Source organism: Sus scrofa, chromosome 4 (assembly GCF_054392235.1).
Source record: "Sus scrofa isolate SSC_HxYL_T2T_F1_AM1 chromosome 4, Sscrofa_HxYL_maternal_Yorkshire_Landrace_v2.0, whole genome shotgun sequence".
Classification (NCBI taxonomy): domain Eukaryota; kingdom Metazoa; phylum Chordata; class Mammalia; order Artiodactyla; family Suidae; genus Sus; species Sus scrofa.
In genome coordinates, this window is record NC_139386.1 from 34,892,698 (window position 1) to 34,914,507 (window position 21,810).

The 21,810-nt window shown below is 41.1% G+C and overlaps 1 long non-coding RNA gene across 1 annotated transcript in view; it reads left to right on the forward strand.

The window, feature by feature from the left end:
* The window catches only part of LOC146403757 (uncharacterized), a 31,292-nt gene extending 10,153 nt beyond the window's left edge, over positions 1-21,139 (forward strand). The window contains exon 3 of the long non-coding RNA XR_002343690.2: positions 21,043-21,139. This is a non-coding gene — a long non-coding RNA (uncharacterized LOC146403757). The remainder of the gene's footprint in view (positions 1-21,042) is intronic.
* The last annotated feature ends 671 nt before the right edge of the window (positions 21,140-21,810 follow it).

Consider the following 21,810-nt stretch of genomic DNA (forward strand, 5'->3'; position numbering starts at 1 on the left):
AGGTCCATCCACAGATATGGATATTTTAAGAAAATGGATGAAAACAGAGACCAGCACAACTCTCCCTCTTTGTATTTTCTTTTTTCTTTTTGTCTTTTGTCTTTTTAGGGCCATGCCCATGTCATATGGAGGTTTCCAGGCTAGGAGTCGAATTGGAGCTACAGCTGTTGGCCTACACCATAGCCACAACAACAAAGGATCCAAACCATGTGTGCAACCTACACCACAGCTCAGGGCAGCGCTGGAACCTTAACCCACTGAGCGAGGCCAGAGATGGAACCTCAAACCTCATGGTTACTAGTTGGGTTCTTTAACCACTGAGCCAAGATGGGAAATCCTGCCTCTTTATGTTTTCTAATATCAGTGTTCTCCAGTGCCATCTTTGGACCACCTTCTTTTTCTTCCCATCCCTTTTATTACTCATATTCTTGCAGAGTGATTTCATTTATTTCCATGGCATGGACTACTAGTCGTATGTTGGTGACTCTCAGATCCTCTTCCTCTCTCCAGATATACATTTCCACTACTCATTAGACACCTTTCACACCCAGATGTCATTCAAATGGAACTCATTATCTTTCCTGTCACTTACAACATTGTATTGAAATTCTTTTTATCAGTATATTTTTCTGATTAGGCTCCATGATATTTTGAGGGCAAGGATGTTTTTGTTAATCAATTTTGAGTCCTTGACAATGGGAGGAAAAATTATGTATACATGTATGTGTAACTTGGTCCCCATGCTGTACAGTGGAAAAAATAGATAAGTAAAATTAAAAAAAATGTGAATCCTTTATGTTCAGAATGGATTTTATCTAAAAAAAGTCTTTACTTCTATTATTGAAAGATAGTTTTGCTGGGTGTAAAATTCTGGGTTGAGAGGCTTTTCTTCAGTGCTTTAAAGATACCTCTCCATTGTCTTTTGGCTTGCCTAGTTTCTTTAATTATTACCTTTGTTTCTCTGCATGAAGCATATTCATTTTCTCTGGCTACCTTTAAGATTTTCTCTTTCTGTTTTGTTTATGATATGGTTCAATATAATGCAAGTATGTACTTTGGGGAAGCATCTATCTTACCTGGTGTTTCTCTGAGATTTTTGGATCTCTGATTTCATTATTTTTGGAAAATTCTTAGCCATTCTTTTTTCAAATAGTTCTTCTACCCCATTCATTTCCTTGTCTCTTTCTGGATTTTTAATTATGCATTTATTAGATCGTTGATACTGTCCCATGCCTCTTAGATACTCTGTTTTGTTTGTTTAATTCTTTTCCTTATGCATGTTTATTATCAGGCTCTGTGTGGTGGACAGACCCTAAGATGACATCCATAATCCTAGTATTTATGGTTTTGTGTGTGAGCAGGATCCATGACTTACTTCTAACCAATAGAATATGACAAAGGTTGTGGGATATGGTTATGTCATAGTATATAAAACTCAGTCTTGTTAGCAGACTCATTCTGGAGACTTTATTCCTGGCATATTCAAGAACCAACAAGAGACTCTTCCCCAGTTGAGACTCTGGATGAGAATCCTACATGGACTGACACCTCGATTAAAATATTATGAAGGACCCAGATAAACCATGCCTAGACTCTCAACCCACAGAAACTGAAATTAAAAAAATATATATTGTTTTAAGCTGCACAGATTGTGGCAATTTGTTAATCAACAATAGAAAATACTTTGATTCTCACAAAAGCCTTAAGAAATTTATGATATTATTACATTGTTTATAAATGAGGATTATCAGGTTCAGAGAAGTTGAGAAACTTGCCCAGAGTTACAGAGCAAGTATAGGAGTAGGAATTTGAAGACAGGCTTCCAACTCTAGATCCCTTGGTTTTAACCTGCCTTTGATAAGATTTCCAGATTCTTGGTTTTGGAGATACTGTACTGACCTATTAAAAATTTTATATCAGTTTACAGTTTTATGAATAGTGGATAAGGGTACTTATTTGTTAACATCCTTGACAGTATTGGTTATTTCTCTTAAAAATGACAAATTTACAAGCAAGTAAAATCATAATTTCTAAAATTTGCTTTTCTTTGAATACGTCCTCAGATTTAAAAATAATTTCTAGCTGTATTTTCTTTCATGAGCAGTCCATTTATAGATAATATTCTCTAGGAGTATTAAGAGAGAAAAGCTAATGAGAAAAGCATCTCCAGTTCTTTTCAAGTAAGAAAATAAATTTTATTTATTTATTCATGTTTGGCCACATCTGTGGCATTTGGAAGTTCCTTGGCCAGGGATCAAACTTGTACCACAGCTGCAACTCATACCACAGCTAGAGCAGCACTGGATTCTTAACCTGCTGAGCCACAAGGGAACTTGCTTTTTTATTTTATTTTTTTTTAAAGAAAATAAGTTTTAAATTAAACTCTTAGTGAAATGGCCACACGGAGAACCGACATAGATTGGCATTTGAAACGTAAACACCCTGTCCATTTATGGATGATATCCCAATTATGTAGCCCCTGGCTATCAAAGCACCTAAGAAAAACCCATTCCTATCTCAAAAAGGAAAATGTGCATACTCCTATGGATTCTAGTTAGTCACTTATTAATGTATATTTTCTGTGCACTTGGGTGAATGAACTCTGGAGCTCTGGATTAATTTTTCTCCACTGTGCCTTTCTGAAACACACCATCCCATGAATTGCGCTTCACCCAGTAACTGTTTGAGTATGCAAATAAAATAGTGTAATAGCAATTAAATTTAGAATGCAATACTTTTTGATAAACTTGTCTCTTCCCTTGAGGGGACCCTACAAAGTTATGAAGTTTTGCAAATTTATCCAAGGAGGAAATGCAAATGCCTGGTTTCTGTGGCAGTTTTTTCCCATGGCATTATTATTAGTGAGCAGATGCTTTCTCTTTCTGAATGAGGACAAAGAAACCATTTCAGTTCATGAAATCACAGATTTCAGACACTTTTTAATGAGAAAGGAAATAGTAGGATGACAAAGGCACTCATTTTGTGGTGTGGTGGTTGATGCTAAATTGAATGGGAAAAGCAATTAAGATAAAAAAAACATAGGTTTTTCTAAACTCTTTTAAACCACTTAATTAATGAGGTTTATCACAATTTTAAAAATTGAAGTGTAGTTGATTTACAGTGTTGTGCTAGCTTCTGGAGTACAGCAAAGTGATTCAGTTATACATGCATATGTGTATTCTTTTTCAGATTCTTTCCCGTTAAACTTTATTGCAAGATATTGAATATAGTTCTTTGTACTGAACAGTAGGACCTTGTTGTTTATCTGTTTTATGTTACTTATATATAGTACTTTGTATTTGCTAATCCCAGATTCCTGGTTCATCCCTTCCCCTTCTTTCCCTATGTTAACCATAAATTTGTTTTCTACATCTGTGAGTCTATTTCTATTTTGTAAATAAGCTCATTCGTATCACTTCAAAAAAGATTCTACATGTAAGTGTTATCATACAGTGTCTTCCTCTGTCTGACTTTGCTTAGTATGATAATCTCTAGGTTCATCCATGTTGTTGCAAATATCATTATTTCATTCTTTTTTATGGCTGAGCAGTATTCCATTATATATATTTAATGGATATATATATATATATTTTCTTTATCCACATCTTCTTTATTCCATTTATCTGTCAATGGACACTTGGTATCATAATGTTTTTGAAATCAGAAATCTAGTTTTTTTAAAGGAAATCTAGTATTTGTAATTATAGTATGAATGTATTTGTGAAAGCAAACACTACCTCCCCAATCTGTGGAATATTTTATGATTGAGCTACCTTTGTACCTCTCTAATTCTTTCTATGAATTGGCTCATCATCATGATGAAGATGAAGAAGAAGCTGATGATGATGATTCATGTTGATAACTGTATCTTATTAAGGTTTTACTATTTACCAGGAATACTAGCTCATTTAATCTTCACCCAACCCTCTGAATAAAAGTTATTATGATCCTCATTTTACAGAAGAGGATTCCAAGACTCAGAGATGTCAGCTTGTTCAAGGTCACATGGCTAATGAATGGTAGAGACAGGATTCAGACCCAAGGATGCTTGACCCCAAAGACTTTGCTAGACCAAGTCACACCTGTATTTGTTTTTGAAACATCTATAGGGCTGAACATCACATCGTGATTCTAGCGACATAGTCAAGGCAGGATCACTGACAAAGACCTTTTTTCCCCTTTGCCTTGTCAAGATCACCTTTTAAACCATTTTTCTGACACCTGAAGATACAGAGGTATCTGTAACAATGCCAAAATCCTTATGCCTGGAGATACCCTGTTTTTATCCCAAGTATATTTGCATTATTAGATACTGCAGGTGACTTTTCATAACTTGAATGGTCCTCTTACTTGGAAAGATGATAAACTTAGTTGTGAGGTGAATGAGATAACCATTGTAGAAACCTACAAAGCTAGTTGTAAATCTAGTAAACCTGCTTGGAAAGGTGATATACTTAGCTTACCCTAGAACTCCACATCTCCCAACATATATATATATATATATATATATATATATATATATATTTTGCTTTTATAGGGCTGTACCTGCAGCATATGGAAGTTCTCAGTCTAGGGGTTGAATCGGAGCTGCAGCTGCTAGCCTACGCCACTGCCACAGCAATGCTGGATCCTTAACTCACCAAGCGAGGCCAGGGATCAAACTCGCATCCTCATGGTTCCTAGTTGTGTTTGTTACTGCTGAGCCATAATAGGAACTCCTCAACTGTTTGAAGTATGGTTGCTTTCTCTGCAGCAGAAGCCTGCCCTGGGAACTGTCCATGGTGGTTCTTTTCAAGCTCCCAAGCCATACTGGAACTTGCCAGTGTTAGACATGGTGCTGACTTTCTAGCCAGGCCTCTCTCTCTTTCTCTCTCTTTTTTCCTCCTTCCCTCCTTTTCTCTCTTTTCCTCCCTACCCTTGTGTATTTATGAATTAGATAGATGTTACAGGAAAAAATATGTATCTGGTTAACTTGTCCCTTACATTTTGAATTTTGAGGTTCTAATTTTCTGAGGACTAGAAGTAGAAATATGGGAGTTCCCACTGAGGCTCAGTGGTTAATGAATCTGGCTATCATCCATGAGGATGCAGGTTCGATTCCTGGCCTTGTTCAGTGGGTTAAGGATCCGGCATTGCCATGAGCTATGATGTAGGTTGAATCGGATGTGATGTTGCTGTGGCTGTGGCGTAGGCCTGCAGCTACCACTCTGATTCGACGCCTAGTCTGGGAACCTATGTATGCCATGGGTATGACCCTAAAAAAGCCCCCCCCCCCAAAAAAAAAATACAAATACGTTTCTCACGTGCTAAGACAATAAAAGAGAATGCTGTTTTAGGAGAAAGATTATAGGATATCTACCACAGATCTAAAACCTTTGGTGTCTTTAGCTTAAATGTCTGTATCCTTAATCTTTAAATCCCAGGAATACAGAGCATTATAGTTGCAGGCTAACTTTGGTTGGATTTGTGCATGTATGGACCACTTTAGGGAGCAAAAGAAGCCACCTTACTGTGGTAGACTATGTTACTGTTTACTCATAATTTTGCTGCTTCTCTGTGGGGTGTCTTTGCCTATGAGAAGATAACATATCTCTGCCCTGTTAAGATCAGAAGTGGTCATGTCACTTGCTTTGGCTAATCTAATGTGGGCCACTTCTTTTTTTAAAATTTAATTTAATTTAATTTTTCCCGCTGTACAGCATGGGGATCAAGTTACTCTTACATGTATACATTTTTTTCCCCACCCTTTGTTCTGTTGCAACATGAGTATCTAGACATAGTCCTCAATGCTACTCAGCAGGATCTCCTTGTAAATCTATTCTAAGTTGTGTCTGATACCCCCAAGCTCCCGATCCCTCCCACTCCCTCCCTCTCCCCCCGGGCTGCCACAAGTCTATTCTCCAAGTCCATGATTTTCTTTTCTGAGGAGATGTTCATTTGTGCTGGATATTAGATTCCAGTTATAAGTGATATCATATGATATTTGTCTTTGTCTTTCTGGCTCATTTCACTCAGTATGAGAGTCTCTAGTTCCATCCATGTTGCTGCAAATGGCATTATGTCATTCTTTTTTATGGATGAGTAGTATTCCATTGTGTATATTTACCACATCTTCTGAATCCAATCATCTGTTGATGGACATTTGGGTTGTTTCCATGTCCTGGCTATTGTGAATAGTGCTGCAATGAACATGCGGGTGCATGTCTCTCTCTCTCTCTCTCTCTCTCTCTTTTTTTTTTTGTCTTTTCTAGGGCTGCTTCCCATGGCATATGGAGGTTCCCAGGCTATGGGTCTCATTGGAGCTGTAGCCACCGGCCTGTGCCAGAGCCACAGCAATGCAGGATCCGAGCCGTGTCTGTGACCTACATCACAGCTCACTGCAACGCCGGATCCTTAACCCACTTAGTAAGGCCAGGGATTGAACCCGCCACCTCGTGGTTCCTAGTCAGATTCGTTAACCTCTGTGCCACGATGGGAACTCCTGCATGTGTCTCTTTTAAGTAGAGTTTTGTCTGGATATATGCCCAAGAGTGGGATTGCAGGGTCATTTGGAAGTTCTATGTATAGTTTTCTAAGGTATCTCCAAACTGTTCTCCATAGTGGCTGTACCAGTTTACATTCCCACCAACAGTGCAGGAGGGTTCCCTTTTCTCCACAACCCCTCCAACATTTGTTATTTATGGACTTATTAATGATGGCCATTCTGACTGGTGTGAGGTGGTATCTCATGGTAGTTTTGATTTGCATTTCTCTTATAATCAGCAAGGTTGGGCATTTTTTCATGTGTTTGCTGGCCATCTGTATATCTTCCTTGGAGAATAGTCTATTCAGGTCTTTTGCCCATTTTCCATTGATTGATTGGCTTTTTTGCTGTTGAGTTGTATAAGTTGCTTATATATTCTAGAGATTAAGCCCTTGTCCGTTGCATCATTTGAAACTATTTTCTCCCATTCTGTAAGTTGTCTTTTTGTTTTCTTTTGGGTTTCCTTTGCTGTGCAAAAGCTTTTCAGTTTGATGAGGTCCCATGGGTTTATTTTTGCTCTTATTTCTATTGCTTTGGGAGACTGACCTGAGAAAATATTCATGATGTTGATGTCAGAGAGTGTTTTGCCTATGTTCTCTTCTAGGAGTTTGATGGTGTCCTGTCATATATTTAAGTCTTTCAGCCATTTGGAGTTTATTTTTGTGCATGGTGTGAGGGTGTGTTCTAGTTTCATTGCTTTGCATGCAGCTGTCCAGGTTTCCCAGCGGGCCACTTCTAAGCAGAGGCTGTGAGAGTTAGCTTGTGTGGTTCCCAGGGCCACAATGAGACTTCTCCATTGGAGTGAGTGCCAAAATAAAATTAATTGAGTCAAAACAGTAGTGGACCCTCAGTGGACAAGTAGAATAAGGGAGAAACAAACCTTGGTTGTTGCAAAGATTTACTGCCACAGTATAATCTCACCTGTCATGACTGATTCTCATTTACTCCCATTTGGCACCACAACACTCTCTAGGGAAGAGGCAGCCACAAAGTAAATTTCTAGTAGTGATAAGCAGTAAACTTTACATTTTTTATAATAAGCCTGTATGGATTATAAACTCTCAACCTTCTTTTCTCTTCTGCTGGCTAGAACCATGCCCTCTCTTCCATGCTGGAATATTTCTGATAGTCTTGCAGACGAGTTTCTGGGCTACTTATATTTCTTTGCGTAGGCTGCCATAACAAAATACCATCATTCGGGTGGCTTGAACAATGTTTATGGGTACCTAACATGCCAAGGAAGAGTTGGTGGAGGTGGCCTTGAAAATTCTAGTCCCTGTGCACAATGTTTCCCTTTACAAAACAGCAAAAGTTGCCTAAATTCAAAATGCAAGTTTAGTTGCTCCTAGTACTAACCTAAAATTAAAATAATTCCTTGTTTTCTTTTCCATTGTGTTTACTTTGTTAGAATGAATGGAAGTTTCAGCTCTTATACTGGGTTCCCTTGGGAACAGATTTGGAGATAGAGGGCTATATGTTGAAGGATTTGAGGTGGGGCGTGGTCTGTTGGGACATATGCTTGTAAGCCTGCGAGGAAGGCAGAATTGTATAGAGTGAGAAGGTAACCAGCAAGGTGGTTGCCGCTGAGGCTTCAGATCATCCTTTGAGGAGCCCTGGAGGTGGGAAAGTGCTTCGTAATTGTCTTGCATGGAGGCAAAGAGTCCGGCCTTCATAACCCTCCATCAACAAGTCATGGCTGTGGGCTGCTTTCTGGGCAGGGGCATGGTCTTGAGCGAGGCATAGCCCTGTGCCTGAGGACAGTATTCAGCGAGGGACACAACTGTGAGTTGCCAGAGGCTGATATTAGCAGATAGGGAATAAGTGCATTAGGTGCTTGGGGGAATGACCCCCCAGAGGAGACCTGGGTGGAGGAGTGTAGAATCCATTGTGGCCCTTGCGCAATTCATACTGACTTGCTTCTTACAGTAAGTTTATCCCACTTGAGAAAAGCTTTTATAGGATTCTGGTTGGTCTTGTGTTCTGGGGAGTGAGGATGAGGAGGGCTACTCCTGCTTCCATCTCTTGTATTCTACCCATGTATTCCACCATGTCTTCTCCCAATAGGGACATATCTTCTTATAAGGGCGTGAATCCCATCATGGGACCCCTACCTTCGTGGTGATCTCATCTAAATCTGATTAATTCTTAGAGGCCTTCTCTCTCAATGCCATCCCTTGGGGGATGGGGCTTCTGTATATGAATTTGGAGGGTGCACAATTCAATCCATAGCACAAGCCAGCCCTTCCATGAACCAAGATCAACCTGTTTCCCTTCTTTTTCAGCTGGTAATAAGCTTCCGCTCTTCCTCCATGTAGCCATCGACATGAACTGAAGTAGAGGAATTCTGGGCCTTCTGGTTCTACCACTTACTTGTACCCCCTGCTCTGCTTTGCCTGGTCCACATCCCTTAGGGTGGATGGCTCGCCTTTGACAGAACATATTTCATGATGAGCCGCTCTGGCTGCATGGTCACTTGCTGTTCCATGTTTTACCTCTATGGAAATGAGCGACTCTGTTCCTGCTAAGGCCTAGTAGCATGCAAGCAGCTGCTTTTGAATTGTGCATAGTGTATTACCTGTAAGGATGGCAAATGTCTTTTTAAAAATGCAATGTAATGATTCAGAAAATAGCTTCCCACTACCTTACAATACAATCTCCATTCACTCTGTACAGAGAATCCAAGGCCCTCAGAGACCCAGTTCCTGCCAACTTTCTGTCCTCCTCACTCTCCCCACGTGCAGATGTAAATGCTGTGTTCTGGCCCTGCAGTTTCCATATAATCCACACACTGATCAGTCAGGGTGCTGGCAGGAAACGGATGATACGCACAAAGGGGGCAATTGAAGAGTTTCCTAGACTACTTACAGAGGTGTGGACAGGGTAAAGGGAAATAAGAATGGAAGGTCATTAGCCTTCCAGGCCTGAAGGGCCAAGGCAAAGAGCAGTTTCCAGGACCTCGAAAGAGATGGACATCCCAGGGAGCTGGAGCTGTGGCCTCCCCGCTGCAGTGCAGGGAGAGAGCTGGGGGGCTCTATGTGGGAACTCTATCCCCCACCTCCCTCCATTCTGCACCTGGGGCACCCTATTTGGCTGAACTCAATTAGACACCAGAAGACAAGGGAGCTCTAAAGATGCCTTCTGCAGAGGCCAGTCCCAGGGCACAGAGCAGGGCAGTCAGGGGTGGAGAGTGGCTCTGGAGAGGCAAACAATATGAGCATCTTTACTGAGCTTCATCAGCCTCTGCACTTGCTTTTCCTTCTGTCTGAAAGGCTCACCTAGGCCCACCCCCTTTCCTGTCCCTTATTCACGTAATAAACTCATCCTCAGCCATCAAGACTCATGTTGTCTTTCAATTCCAGCAGCAACCTGTGCAGATTTCAATTATCACATGGAACACATTGCATTGTAATTGTTTATTTACCCATCTGTTTCCCTGACCAACATGGGTGTTCAGCCAGAACTGCAGCTGGGCCTTTTGTATCTTTCTTTTCTTAGAGACCAGCACTGTGACTGTACCCAGTCCATGCTAAATAGTTATATCTTTTTTTTAAATTACTCAGTGAATTTTATTACATTTATAGTTGTACAGGGATCATCACAACCCAGTTTTATAGCATTTCCATCCCAAACACCCAGTGCATCCCCTCACCCCTCAACCTGTGTCATTTGGAAACCATAGGTTTTTTAAAGTCTGTGAGTATCTGTTCTGCAAAGAAGTTCATTGTGTCCTTCTTTTAGATTCCACATGTAAGTGATAGCATCTGATGTTGGTGTCTTACTGTCTGACTGACTTCACTTAGCATGATAATTCTAGGTCCCTCCGTGTTGCTGCAAATGCCACTATTTCTTTCTTTTTAGTGGCTGAGTAATATTCCATTGTGTATATGTATCACATCTTCTTTATCCACTCCTTTGTAGATGGACATTTAGGTTGTTTCCATGTCCTGGCTATTGCAAATAGTGCTGCAGTGAACATTGGAGTACATGTATCTTTTTGAGTCATGGTTTTCTCTGGATAGATGCCCAGGAGTAGGATTGCTGGCTCAAAAGGTAATTCTATTTTTAGTTTTCTGAGGAATCTCCATATTGCTTTATGCAGTGCTTGCACCAATTTACATTCCCACCAACAGTGCAAGAGGGTTCCCTTTTCTCCATATCCTCTCCAGCACTTATTGTTTGTAGACTTTTTGATGATGGCCATTCCGGTTGGTGTACGGTGGTACCTCATAGTGGTTTTGATTTGCATTTCCCTAATAAATAGTGATGTTGAACATCTTTTCATGTGTTTTTTGGCTATCTGCATGTCTTCTTTGGAGAATTGTCTGATTAGCTCTTTTGCCCATTTTTTGATGGGGTTGTTTGTTTTTTTGGTATTGAGCTGCAGAAGGTGTTTATAAATTTTGGAGATTAATCCCTTGTCAGTCAATTCATTTGCAAAGATTTTCTCCCATTCTGTGGGTTGTCTTTTCATTTTGTTTAGGGTTTCCTTTGCTGTGCAGAAACTTTTAAGTTTGATTAAGTCCCATTTGTTTATTTTTGTTTCAATAGTTATATCTTAATGAGTATCTTTATATTTCTGCAAGTGGAAAGTCCTTGTGTTTTGTGGTTATTTTAAATGGAAACTTGAAAACCTTAGTTACTTAAGAGGAATGATATTCCTTTGATTTCCTGTGGGCATATGGAGGTTCCCAGGCTAGGGTTTAAAACAGAGCTGCAGCTGCAGCCTATGCCACAGCTTACATCAACACCAGATCCAAGCCAAATCTGCAAACTATGCTGCAGTTTGTGGCAATGCTAGATCCTTAACCTGCTGAGCGAGGCTAGGGATTGAACCCACATCTCACAGAGACTACGCTGAGTCCCTAACCTACTGAGCCTCAAGAAATTCCAAAGTTTTAAAAGCCCTTTCCTAGTTAGGAAACAAAGCCACTTTCCCCGTATCACATCACTAGTGATGGCTGAGAAGTGGGTAGAACATAGGTCTTCTGCCTCCCCATTCATTGCTCTTCACTTTCGCCACTAGCTGTCCTCAAATGAAAGTGCATGCATCTCGTGGCCCTGTGAGACAGCTCACCCAATTGTGTCAGGTGGCAATCTCAGAGGGAAGATTTGAAATGAAGTTAAATGCCGGTTAAAGAAAATAACCCTTTAAAATATGTTTACTTTTAGAACTTTGATGGACCATTAAGAATTGAACTAAAAAAACAAAAACAAAAACATAAAAGGGAATATTCAGTTAGATGGGCCACTTTTTTCTCTCTTCTTTTCTTTCGAAGTTGAAACATGTTTGTTGACTAGATTGTAACCTGCTTGAGGTCAGGGGCCAGGTCTCCTTGTCATTTGTCTTGCAGAGGAACGGCATGTCATGTAAAAGAGCCACACAAGGTCAGTCTAGCAAGGCTTTGTGAGATTGCTGAGATGCTTGCTTTGGTACTGGCTGGTAGGAGTGGAGTAGAGTTGAATGGGATGCAGGGGCCACTGGTGGTTTGATGCCAGTATCCATCTCTCCTTCTGACAAAAGCATCCTGAGTTTCCTTGGGGAAATTACCTCTCCTGTTCCCACTTTGTGGTTTGGATGGAATTGACCTCAAAGCCTGGGTCTAGAGGTAGGCCCTGATTGGCTCTTTAGCGTATCGCATTCTCTTGATCACAGCAATAAATTCAGAAACCAGTCAATGACGTGAAATGATACAGTCACTAAGAATCCTGGGAACGAGATTCTTGCTCCCTACTTGCTGGAGGTGAGAGAAAAAGGATAGGATTTCTGGAACTGCTGCAGCCATCGGTCACCACCTGGGCTCACAGGTTGGAACTAGGACTAAGGAAGTAGAGACAGAAATCAAGGGAGTGGGACCCACGTCTTGGTGACATCATTTGAATCCTAGATCAAGTGGCTTCTGAGCCACACACCAAAGTGAGCTACTGCATTCCCTAGTCTTTCTTTAAGCCAGTGTGGGTTATGCTCATTGTGATAAATGGCATATTATAGGCGGCATTTGAGGGTGAGAAGGAAAGGAGAGCTTTCTGTGGCTTTGGGTGTTAACCCAGGGAACTGGCTGGGTCATAGATGAGGTCATAAAGCAGAATAACTCAGGTGGCTTTGCAAACCATTCTGGCTCTCATTCTGTACCAGGACCCACTCTAGAATCACTTGGGGAGAGACAGGGAGAAAGAGCGTGTGTGTGTGTGTGTGTGTGTGTGTGTGCACGCGCGTGCGCACGCGCATGTGTGTCTGTGTCTGTGTGATAGAACCCTTTGGCCTAAGAGTAGCGCTGACTCTGATGCCTGTATCCCTACCCTGAACATAAGGCCTTGTTACTTCTCAGGGATCAGCGTGTGACTGAGGCCCCAACAAAAGCCCTCCTTGCTAACTTTAGTCGGATATTGAATACTCAGCCCTCTCCTAGGCCTTTCCTGGTGTCAAGTGGGTCCAGCTTTCCTTTCCTTGGAGAGAACCACCCTCTTGCCTCGCTTCCTTTTCATCCTCATCTCTCCTCTTAGGACCTTATTCAGGATGATCTTTCAGGTTCTATGAACTCATCCAGCCACAGTCCTAGGAATGAAAGGTGTGAATTCACAATACAGTTCCTCCTGACAAGAACTGATTACAAGGATGCGAAACACAAAAGAGTTGATATTTAAAGCAATGAGTGGGAAGCAAATACTAGGAAGTAGGGCTCTGAAGCCTGGAGGTTTGGCCCCTTTCCGCCTCCTCCCCCAGTGTTGCCGCATCGCTTCATCTTTTCTTTCTCTCTCTCCACATAATTCTTGGTTAGGATTTTGTAATGTAGTTTCTCATGATGCAAAGCCCTTTAATTCTTCCTGCCCTTAGCTGATCCATCAGAACCGAAACACTGTTTCAACGGATGGAGAAGGGATCGTTCTTGTACCCCATTTTCGTACCACAAAAGTGAAAGTGGGATGAATCAGAAATCATGAGCAAAGCATCCTCTGCTGAACATGCACAGTTAAGTAATTCATCAGGTTCTCCATGGAGAATGGTTTCCAGGCTGCCTCTTGCATGGCTGATGTGATGGTGGCTGCTGGGAGCCTTCTTGCTGGCTCGCTGGCTGCAGACAGTGAGGGGAGGGCACTGGGAGAGAGGAAAGTGATTGCAGGTGATCACTTCTCAGCTCTTCTGGAGAGAGTCTCTGAAGCTCCAGATCATCCCATTTTGATCTTAGAGAAAGATTTCACAGTCGTCTCGAAGGTGACCCCGCAAAATGTTGGACTTGACCTCACCCATGAAAGGTGTCATTAGATTTCTTAGACAGTGGTAGCTACTCCACAGACTTTGCTAATGTGTCTTCAAGCTGAAGAGCTCCTGATGCTCCACAAATACCTAGGAAGGTGGAGAAGGTCCTGTCAAGCTTCACCCTTTGTTTTTTGAGCTTCCCCCAGAGCATGGGTAGTAGCAGCAAACACAAGCCATGGCAACTGCTGAACATTGTGTATTGAGGGACAAAAATGACAAAAGGCAAAAATGCCTTCGAAAAGTCCTCCAACTAGAGTTAGATTCACCAGTATTTCTTGGCCCAGTCTTTTCTGCCAGAGCACCTACAGCTGAGCAACCACTCCAAGAGCCAACCTAAGGCATAGCCATTGCCAGAGGGTGGAGTGGCTTTTCTTCCTGAAACAGGCATCTTCCCATTAATTATAATGGATGGTTGGGGGAACGAGGAAGCTAGCAGACAGTGTATCCTATCTGCACACATCTGGGGAAAGAATATCCGGAAATACTTAGTCCCTGAAGTATACAGGTCATAGCTTTAATAGTACTTTTATATCAGATTGCATTTAGCTTGTATATTAAGCTAGAGAGGACCAAAATATAAGTCCTTTGAAAATTGAAATTATATCTTTTTCTCCCATTCCTTTGTTGTGATTTTTGAGTGATTTCATTTTCTTCTTTGTGTTGTTTGTACTTTCTAATTTTCTAAAATAAACCTGTATTGAATACATCTTTCTTTGGAAAGAAGTAAAGACGTTGTAAATTATTTCTTTGTTTTACTGAATATCCTAAACTCCATATGATAAAATTCACCCTTTTGAAGTGCACAATTTAGGGATTTTTACAGGTAGTTTTGCAACCATCTCCACTATCTAATTCTAGAAATATTTTTGCCATCCCTCAAAAGAAACCCTGTACCCATTGGCAGGCCTTCCACAGCTCCTCCTTTTACCCAGCCTATGGCAACTACTAATCTGCTACATGGGACCCTAAGATCAGCTAATCAAAGCTATATGTCTCTTGAGTCAGACTGTTCTGATTACTGATTGGACTCTGTTGTAACTATGGTAACTATCCACCTTCCCTTTGGCGGCTAAGTACTACCATTTTGCTGCCAACATCCACCATCCTGAGGCAGAATGGCTTTCCAATTGCAGTACCAGGTACGTGGCCACACCTTGCAGGGCTAGGAAATGACCTCTAGGTTTCTGTCTGCGTTCTAAATCAGTGTGCATTCTACGAAGCTATGTTTCTCACAGGCGAGGCTCATGAGTCTATCAAAGGGTAGAAATGTGAGTGGTTGGTAATCTACTAGCAATTTTCTTCTTCTCCTCCCTGTGGCTATAGGCTTTTCTGGTCTAGAGATGTAAATTCCAAAGGGAGGAATAGCTTTGCAAGAGACACAATGATGTTTCCATTGAACTGGAAGTTGACACTATCACCTGGTCCCTTTGGGGTCCTCATGTTGCTAAATCAGTAGATAGAGAAGAATGTTTGATCCTAATTATCAAGGAGAAATTGGGCATCCATAACACAATGCAGGTAAGGAAGAGGATGCCTGGAATACAGGCGATCCCTTAAGGCTATCTCTGTACTGCTATGCTCTATGATTAGAGTCAGTGGAAAATTACAACCCAGTTCAGGCTGAACTGCTAAGGCCCCAGGCCCTTGAGGAAAGAAGACCTGGGTTACCCTACTGGGTCAGAACCAGGGCTGGTTGAGGTGATTGCTGAAGGCAAAGAGAACATGGAATGGGAAGTAGACAAATGTAATTATAAATATTATGACCAGGTGACCAGTTGCAGGAATGAGGACTAATTGTTGTAAGTATTTTTATGAATATGTTTGTATATATGTTAAGCAAATATTTTTTTCTTTCCTCTTATCCCCTATCATCAAACATAAGATATGTCAGTAAAAGGTAAATTTCTATCACAGTGTTTAAGTTAGAGAACAGCCAAGAAGAATGAAAACCCTCTAAGGACTTTGCATCCTCTTCTAGAGAATGGGTTAGTGTGATTTGGTGGCACACATGCTAGCTGTATCTTGCTAAGCAGAAGTATGACTTGTTATTATCTTTACTTAGAGATTTACTGTGGTTCAGGGAGGCGTGTGTGCCAAGTTGGACAAGAGGTGGATTGTGATGGTCTTTTTGGCGTCAACTATGTTAACGAGGCTACATTTTTTAGTTATTCAATAAAATAATTCAGCTGATCTAGGTGTTGCTGTGAAGATATTTTTTAGATATGATTGGAGTCCATGATCAGTTGGCTTTAAGTTAGGGATTATTTTACTTTTCCCCTAGGTAATCTGGGTGGGCCGGGTTCAGCTGAAAGAACTTGAAGAGCAAAACTGAGGTTTCCCTGAGGAAGGAGAAATTCTGCCTGTGTACAGTTGTTCAGCCTGTGTCCTAGAGTTCTATCCTGTCCTTCCTGATGGCCTGTGCTATGGATTTCAGGCTTGTCTATTTAGGCCCCACAATTATGTAAACAACTTCCTTGCAATAAATCTGTGAATATATATATACCTCCTACTTTTTTTAATTTTTAATTTTTATTTATTTATTTATTTATTTGGCTGCCTGATGGCATATAGAGCTTCCAGGCCAGGGATCAGCTGAGCGGAGCTGGGAACTAAGCCGCAGCTGTAGCAAAGCCGGATCCTTAACCCACTGTGCCAGGCTGGGGATCAAACCCCCATCCAAGTGCTCCCAAGTTGCTGCTGGGAGCTCTGTTGTGCCACAGTGGGAGCTGCAAAAGAACATTTTAAAATAAAGATAATGGTTAAAAATCAACCTTTTCCAATAAAAATAGTAGTTAAAAATAGACAATTTCATAAAATTACCCAAAGCCTAATTCCATTTACAAAATACAGAACAAAACCTACGAAGGTTTTTTATAAAACTTAGTGTTTCTAAAAACACAATTTTAAAAATATGGGAGTTCCCATCGTGGCGCAGTGGTTAACGAATCCGACTAGGAACCATGAGGTTGCGGGTTCGGTCCCTGCCCTTGCTCAGTGGGTTAGGGATCCGGCGTTGCCGTGAGCTGTGGTGTAGGTTGCAGACGCGGCTCGGATCCGGCGTTGCTGTGGCTCTGGCGAAGGCCGGTGGCTGCAGCTCCGATTCAACCCCTAGCCTGGGAACCTCCATATGCCGCGGGAGCGGCCCAAGAAATAGCAACAACAACAAAAAAAGACAAAAGACAAAAAAAAAAAAAAAAAACAAAAACAAATAAAAATATGCTTTGCCTTTGGTCTTTTCCACAGAACTAAACAGCAACAAAAATATTCATCTATACTATCATCTCTCCTATTTTTTTTTCCCCCTTGAATGCTTTGAACCCAGAGATTAAATCTCACTTTTCCTTTGTTCTATTGCTGTGTGTCATGAAGGGCTGAGCATAATGTAGGTCCCTGACAGCGTTTCTTAATCAACAAAACATACCCCATACACATAAATATATATGACTTAAATTCCCTTTTTTTCTAGTAATAAGCAAAAAATCCTCTTCATTTCAAACTAGGACATCAAGTATTTTGAATTTTACAAACATACTAAACATTAAACTGTTACATGCACATTTTCTTTATTTTAGGAAAAATGTATAGGCAGTACTGATTTTTAGGGAGTTAAAATAGCTTTGCACTTAAACCATTTTGAACTTTGCTCTTGATTAATAATATTTCAGGCCCACATAACCTTGAGTTAACACAATCCATAAACTTGTCTTTTTAATGATTATAGAGCCGTCCGTCATGTAAATATGCCGCAGTTTGCTCATCCATATTTCTATTTTTGGACATTTGGGCTGTTTCCAGTTTCTTTCTATTATAAATAATGTGACTGTGAAGGTTTGTTTAGACCCATGGCTTTTAAAATTATCTTTTTGGGGTCATTTCCTTAGGTCAATATTCCAAAAGATGAATTATTTAGAAAAGAGACAAGAAAATTATTGCCTATTGCCAGACTGCTTTTTAAAAAGATTGCAGCAGTTTTACAGCATTATCAGCAGGATGTTTCCTTGAAGCCACACCCACACTGGATTGTTAACATTATTATTTATTTTTGCTAGTTTACTAGATATGTAATGGCATCAAAGATGCTATGGAATAGCAGCCTTAATATGCTTAGCAGCTCTTTTGTTGGGGGTCTACAGGTCATGCCCTTAAGATTTTCAGAAGTGTTTTTGTCTGGCCTAAAGGTCTCTCAGCGCAACTTAAATATTTCCAAGGTCTTTGCAGAAGATCTTGGAGCTTCACCTTTGGTCTGAATTTTGCACTGAGGCTATGTTTTATTGGCAGCACCCTAGATGTGGTCTTTGCCTTATAGCCATTTTTTTTTGCTTTGAGGACTTTTTGCTTCCTAGAGGATTTCCTGGACCATCTATATTTCCTTTAAATTCTGCTCCAGTGGTTCTTTATTTAGAGCATTCCTTTCTTCTTGTATTTATCATAGCCTAGGAAGCTGAAAGAAGCCAGTTGACACGTTCAGCCTTTTGCCTGGAAATCTCCTTAGCCTGAGCCATAAGTTCATGGGGCACCCTTTCTATTTGTGGTGTTACCACAGGCAACAGGTTCAATAAAATTCCTTTTGGTACATAAATTGCATCCACCTTGCTTTAGCAATCTAGAGCAATTTCCTCACTGCTCTGCTGCCTTCACTAACAGTCTTTTTGAAAGTCTTCAGGTCTCTATTGATTTTTTGCTCCTGAAACTAATCCTACACGTTTTAGGTTTTTCTTACAGTAGGATTGCATTACCAGGTGCTAGTTTCTGTTTCATTTCTCTCTCACTGTGTAACAAATGAACAAATCCCCCCCTACACACACACATATACACACCCAACTTAGTGGTTTAAGACAACCACCATTGTATTATTTTTTTGCGAATTTGGGGGTTGATTGGTATTAGCTGGGTTGTGGCTTCCTTCCATGGGGTGTTTAGGGGCTGCGGAGCCTAGATTGGCCCGGGGTGTCAATGTGGTTCCTTCGTGACAGGGAGTTGGTGCTGTCAGCTGAGAGCTCAGCGGTAGCTGTCAAACAGAGGACCCGGTTCTCCTCTCTACCGCCTTTCCAGGTGGCTTATTAGTACATTATGGCAACTGAGTTCCAAGAGGAAGGAGCTAGAAAATTCTAGCTTCTCGTCTGAGCTGAGCGGTCCCAGAATGTGTGTCTGCTGCATTCTGTTGATCAGAGCCGTCCTAGAGTGTTCTTAGATTTGAAAGAAGGAAAAATAAACTCCACTTTTTGATGGAAGAAAGGCACAGAGAGGTGAGATGGTAACGGTTATCATTTTTGGAGTCTTTCTACCATGCCAGGGTGATGGGGTCATTTATCAGCTTTTTCCGGAGTGCAATGGAAGTTTAAGACATCCATGACTCACTCATTTATTCATTTACTCATTCATTATCAGCTTTTTATTGAGCATCCACACTTTGCTGGGCTCTGTTCCAGCCTTTGTGGATATAATGGTGAATAAGACAAAGTCCCTGCTCTTGCAGAGCTCACACTCTAGTTGGAGGAGAAATGTTTAAATATATGTATTTAAATAAATAAGAAAATAGTAGATAATTAGTTATTGTGGGTTGAACTGCCTCCCTCCAAAAACGTGTTTGTATGTATCTTTCCCAATAAATAGAGAGTGCTTCCCAAGATATTCAGCTTCAGTCTTATAGAGGTCTCTGATTCATGGCCTCACCAGTGTCAAATATCCCATTATGACTTCACTTCTTTTCTTATCCAGGTCAGATACCAAAGTCCATCATTTCTTTTCTTTTTTCTTTTTGTCTTTTCTAGGGCCACACCTATGGCATATGGAAGTTCCCAGGCTAGGTCTCTAATTGGAGCTGTAGCTGCCAGCCTACACCACAGCCACAGCAATGCCACGTCTGTGACCTACACCACAGCTCACAGCAACGCCAGATCCTAGACCCACTGAGCAAGGCCAGGGATTGAACCCACAACCTCATGGTTCCTAGTCGGATTCGTTAACCACTGAGCCACGACGGAAGCTCCCAAAGTCCGTCATTTCAAACCCTCCTCCCTTAGAGTCTTCCTCCATCACAATCTCCTGGCATATTCCAAACCTAATGACTTTCAGCATGTGCCTGGATCCAGGCATGTAGCTTGCTTTTGTCAATGAAAGTGATTGGAATTATTTCTGAATAAAACCTTTAAAAATCAATGCAAATTTATCACTCTTTCTTTTATATCCCCTACCCTAGTTCCTGAAAACACTTCACCTGAGGGTTGCGCTATAAGCCTGCATATTGGAGTAAGGAGAAATCAGACTAGTTCTTCTCAGCATGTGATGTCACTTTAGTTTTATGTTACTGAGAGTTTATTGCTTGTTTTTATAGCATAACCTAAGCCATACCAATTGGTTCATGTGAGTACCAGTCTGCCAGTTGGAGGAGACAGGTGAGTGTCTCAGGCAGAAAGAGCATTAGTAAAAAGGCACAGAGAAGTCCGGTGACACCACAGTGGGGATGCAGCATAGGTTGAACAGAGTGAAGTTGCAAGAATGAGCCCGAAAACGCAGGTTAGGACTCATTCAGGTCGGACATTCACATGATGAGAGGATACTGAGCTTAGCTTTCATCATGGAAGTGATTTGTAATCAGTGGTAATTTTCAAAGTAGAGGATTTTCCCTGTCCAATTGTCTTTTGGGGATTTTACTTGAATTTTAGTATGGAGACAGAATTGGGGAGGGGGAGGTCATCAAGACTTCAGATATGGAGAAAGTTTGGAAAGAGGTTTTTCTTAAAATATAGTAAAGAGAAGATGAGGATATGATCTTTGGTGACATCGCTGTTTCAACACTAAGGTTTTTTTTTTTTGTTTTTTTTTTGTTTTTTTTTTGTCTTTTTTGCCATTTCTTGGGCCATTCCCACAGCATATGGAGGTTCCCAGGCTAGGGGTTGAATCGGAGCTGTAGCCACCTGCCTACACCAGAGCCACAGCAATGAGGGATCCGAGCCACATCTGCGACCCACACCACAGCTTACGGCAAAGGCGGATCCTTAATCCACTGAGCAAGGCCAGGGATCAAACCCACAACCTCATGGTTCCTAGCTGGATTCGTTAACCACTGAGCCACAACGGGAACTCCAACACTAAGTTTTTAGTAGAGAAAATATGAGATTGTGGTTAAGAACTTGGCTCTGGAATTATATACAAAGTCCAGTTTTTTCTCTACCTTCTTTTGTTAGCTGTGCAAATGTTCCTCAACCTCTTGGCCTCAAATTCCTTTTTGAAAATTAAAGTAATAATGGTGTCTCCTTTTTAGGTCTTTGTGGGGCTTCCATAGGATAATGCACGTAAAGCCCTTAGCTCCAGCCCAGCACAAACCAAGAGCTCCACAGACAGCAGGTACAGTGATGATGATGGCACTAATATAATAAATGATGTGAGCATAGATTCAAGTTAACTCTCCTCTATGTTATTATTGTTGTTATTATTATTTTTCTTTTCAGGGCCTCACCCATGGCATATGGAGGTTCCCAGGCTAGGGGTCGAATAGGAGCTACAGCTGCCGGCCTACACCACAGCCACAGCGACCTGGGATCCAAGCCGTGTCTGTGACCTGCACCACAACTCATGGCAATGCCAGATCCGTAACCCACAGAGTGAGGCCAGGGATCGAACTTGTGTCCTCATGGATATTAGTTTCTGCTGAGCCACGACAGGAACTCCCTCCTCTATCATATTAAATGGTGTAGTGGAAATAGCTTGGGATTTGGAAACAGAAGGGTCTGAGTTTCAATAGCTTCCTTGCTGGAAGTGTCATTACAGAAAACACAGCTGTTTTTTTTTTTGTTTTTTTGTTTTTTTTTAAACTCAATTAAAAAAAAAAAGACTTAAACTGGAAGAGGATAAATGGCCCTGGTGAGTCAAAAAGGGAAACACTGGGAATCCAGAGACTGGGTCCCACAGCTGATTTTGAATTTGTTTAAAACTGTGTGGTCTTGCTCCTGTATAGCACAGGGTAATCTACTCAGTACTGTGTAATAACCTATATAGTAAAAGAATCTGAACAAGAACAAATATATTTACA